The sequence below is a fragment of the Delphinus delphis genome, chromosome 12 (assembly GCF_949987515.2).
Source record: "Delphinus delphis chromosome 12, mDelDel1.2, whole genome shotgun sequence".
NCBI lineage: Eukaryota > Metazoa > Chordata > Mammalia > Artiodactyla > Delphinidae > Delphinus > Delphinus delphis.
In genome coordinates this window covers 30,312,422-30,316,613 of record NC_082694.2, presented here as the reverse complement: position 1 = coordinate 30,316,613, position 4,192 = coordinate 30,312,422, and positions in this window count along the sequence as shown.

Sequence of the window (4,192 nt, the reverse complement as noted above, 5' to 3'; positions counted from 1 at the left end):
ACCCGCAGGTGGCTGGGACCCCACTCTCAGCAGCCCAGCAGCTCGGGAAGTCAATCTCACCCACTGAGGCGCCAAAAGGCATGGAGAAGGTGGGTGGGGAGGGACTGAAACGTTCTTGGAGAAAGAGTGGAATAGGCTTACTCCCTGGCAAAGTGGCAGGAGTTGGAAGGAATTGGAGACTTATGGTACTGAGCCAGGCAAGGGGGTTCTTGCCCCAACTCAGTGGGTTCCTTGAAGAAACTCTCTGGAAACCTAGTCCTAAGGGGCATCTGAGGGGAGCTGGGGTTGGTGGCCCCTTCCTGATGGCCCTCTCCCCACTTCATCTGCTGTGAGTGGAGAACCTGGACCACCACGTGTCCGAGGAACTCCTAGTGGCAAAGTGTCACCCGACTCCAGCCCGGGACTCACCAGCTCTCTGTGCCCAGACCCACTCATCCCCTAATGCCCAAGGCCACTAATTCCCGGGGACCTGCTGAGGCCGGAAGGGAGATTGATAGCGCAGATCGAGCTGGGCCTCGAGCTGCCAGGGCCCTCCGGAACCCCGGAAGGGACGGATCAGAACCTGGGGTTTGTCTGCACGCAGCTGTCTCGGGACCAGAGCCACTGAAAAAGCAGTTTAGGTTATCGCCCCGCCCCCTAACGGCTGAGATCGCCCCACATCTCCCAAGCTAAGGTTCTTCAATCGCTTTACAAAAAGGGTAAGTGTGTGGGTGGGGGCAGAGAAGCAGAGGAAATTCTAGGGGTTCCTTGCGTCTTGGCCGGGTCGAGATGTGTCAGACGGCGGTTGGAGACTGGCGGTGACGGTGAGGGCAGTAGGCATAGGCCACTGGCCCTCTGGTCCCCGCTGCCCGGTGAGGAATCCCGGATCCACCCAGATCCTCGAAAATTCGAGCCAGGCGGACTCAGGACATCTGGAGCTCTGTGTCCCACTTACCCTCCTGGGCGGGAGAGTCCTGGCAGAGCCAAACAGCGTTCCAACCTGTCCGCAGGCGCGCGCGCACGTGCGCGCGCGCACACACACACACACACACACACACACACACACACACACACACACACGCACACTCAACAAGGCCGATCCTACACATCCCTGCCACGTGGCCATACAGAGCACTGGCGTTCCCAGCCTTCCTCAGCCAGGGCTCAGAGGATGTAGTCCGGCAGGGCACAGGTGGGAGCCCAGTGGACTCGCTTCCTGGACGGGGAACTGGGCAGCCTAGGCAGTGTGCCCCAGGAGGGTTCAAGAGCCTGGGTTTAAGGGTCGCCCAGGCTCCCGGATCGGCTTGGTCAAGGTCTCTGCTGGGCCAGAGCGGGGGATTGACGAAAAGCTGCAACCCACCACCATCCCCAGCCATACACACACGCGCACCACAAACTCCGCCTCAGGGAGCAGAAGCCCTGCGTTCCTCACTGGATCCCCGCTCGCACAATCACGGAGGCCGCGATCCCATTTCCCAGTCCTGCACAGTAGAGAGAGCCGGGACTTCTGCGGGACGCCAAATCCCTTACTGCCTCTTAAGAGAGAAGGAGAGGAAAGAAGAAAGGGCGCGGGAGGAAGACTGGGAACTCCCAAGAGTCAACCTGGGGCTGGCCTGTAGCCGCCTCCCATGCTCCCTGCCGGGCTCTCCCAGCAGACAGGAAAGGGGAGGCGGCCCCAACTTCCCAGGTCACGGTTCCACGGGACCCTGCGGGAGGCCACCAGCCTCACTGGAGAACGGCCCGACTCCCCCGGAAGTGTGCGCATGCCCGGAAGCCCATCGACTGACTTTGGAAGAGGACGCGGGGACGTAGACCTGAGTTCCTGGCGCGTAAACCATCATTCATCAAATGAAAATTTAGAAGGGTGAAAACAAACAAAACCTGGTAGGGTTCAGCAGGTGCTGTTCTATTTTTCTTTGAACAGAAACCCGGGCCTCCCATGTGGTCGACGGAACAGCGAGAACTTGGGGGCCGGGGAGATTCCAGCCGAATGTTTGCTTTCTGCTTAGAATTTTTCTACACCAGACACGTCTTACTTGAATAATAAAAATAAACTTGAGAGAGCCAGAGAGGAAAGACTGAAGTGCAGAGCGAACATGACGGGGGCTGGATCAAGCGACCAGCGTCCTACGGGGCTGGGGTGGAGGGCGGGCGCCCTGGCCCATTGAGGCGGGGTGGGGGGGTTCACAGAGGAGTTCGGCATCCCCTCAGGCACCAGGCGCCGAGGGACCAAATGCAAGTGCAGGGCTCAAGGTGCCACGCGGCATGGGTCCTTCCAGCCGAGCTGGGTCCCTCTGGGTTACACTCCCTAGAGCCCTTCTGTAACTATAACCCTCCTTTTTTCCCTCTGAGAGTTAGGGCGCCACAAATTCTCAGGCCCGCAGCTGGTCCGCGCTGCTCTCACTCTGCACACCCTGCCCTACACCCTGGGCGCGATCCCGAACTCCCCTCCCCCACCCAAACTACCTTGCGACAGTTTCCTTCCTTTCTCCCTCTCTCCCTACCTCCCTCTCTCCCTCCCTCCCTCCCTTCCTTTCTTCCTTCCTTCCTTCCTTCCTTCCTTCCCTCCTTTCCATTAGTACGGACCAGCAGGCCTCCTCCCCTGCCCCCTTTACCCTCCCTTTTTCCCGTCCCCAACCCTGTGGGGAGGCGCCATTAGTCACCCAATTAAATAATTGGCGCGCCCCTCCCACTTCGCCTTCAGTTGCGGACATTTGAGATTGGACACATGCACACACTCAACCGCGCACAAGCACACTGGACACCCACTAAGGCACTGACTCACACGCTCACTCATTTACCACTCCTCCGGCTCAGGGAGTCATGGAGGCTGCACCAGCAACGCACTTTGCCACCCCACTGCCACTGGCACCCGGCACAGCCATGGGCCCTGCCCCCAGACACTCTCGATCGGACACAGCGAGGCACCCCCGCTCGCTAGCATGCGGCACAGAAAAGGGAAGACAAGTCTGAAGTTATGGCGTTTTAGGGAAGGGGGTCACGGGCCCTCCCGCGCGCACACACAGGTTTGCACACACGTCTTCGCTGCGGCCTCTCAATCTTTCTGCCAAGCCCCTTTCTGAGTCAAAGGAAGGGAAATCCGGGCCTGGCCTCTCCAGGCGCTGTCCAAGGAGAAGCTCGACTCACGAGAACACTAGGATCCTCATAATGTGCTTGGGACTCGGAGGGCCCAGGGGCCCCACTGCTCAGCTTCAAAACCCAGCTCGGCTTCCAGCCGCCCTCACCTCCGCCCTTCCCCTCTCCCCAGCCCGGCGAAGCGGAACTGGGACCCGGGAAAACCTCTTCGGGGCCGGGAGTGGGGTGGGGGAGACAGGGAGATTTTCACCTTCTATCTCAGTCTGAGATACCCCGTGTGAAGGCCTCAGAGCCGCAGGGGACCTGGGCGTTTGCAGCCTACCACAGTCTCGGCCTCACTCGACCCTCTCGGCTCCCGGACCCGGCTATCCGTCTGCAAATCTGTCTTCTCACCCCGGCGAGTGCGGGTCATTCCCTCAGTACCCTTGCTTCACTGTCTCGGGCTCTTTTTACCACAGTCTTGGCCTTGCCCTGCAAGGAGCGCCGGGAAGGGCCTGCGATCTGTGCTCCTGAGTGTGGGCAGAGTCTGGAGGCAAGGGCGGCCACTGAACCCCAGGCCTGAGCCCCAGCCCCAGCCCCCCACCCCGCCAAGCGCCCGAGCAAGGCCAACTTCCTGTTTTCTGCTCGGTCTCGTAGGTGTCGCCTTCCTGGAACACTTGGGTTATTGATCCCGCTGAAAGAGCCGGCGTGCGGAGACAGCGCTTCCCTGGGGATGAAGGGAGTGGGGAGGGGAGTAGGCTGGTGGTTGGGGGAGGGAGTTGATACAATTCAGGAGAGGATGTAGGGCCTCCCTGGCCTCCCTCTGCCGGGCTAAGTGTGGGGCTAGACAATGGTGGGGGAGCAGGGCCAACGAACCCCCATCCCTAGGCGCAGCTCCCTCGCGCACCGCTGGGAGTCGGAGAACCCCGACTCGAGACCAATCAGCAGGGAGGGGTGGAACGGCCGGGCTGGGGCGGGGCCGGAGGAAGAGTAGGCGGGCGGGGGGCGCGGGGGGGCGCGGGGGGCACGGGGGGCGAGGGGGGAGGGGCGGGGGGCGGGGGGCGAGAGGGGCGGGGAGGAGCAGGCTTGGCCGGCCCAGGCTGGCCAGGCGGTGGCTAAGGCGAAGGTGGCGGCCGGC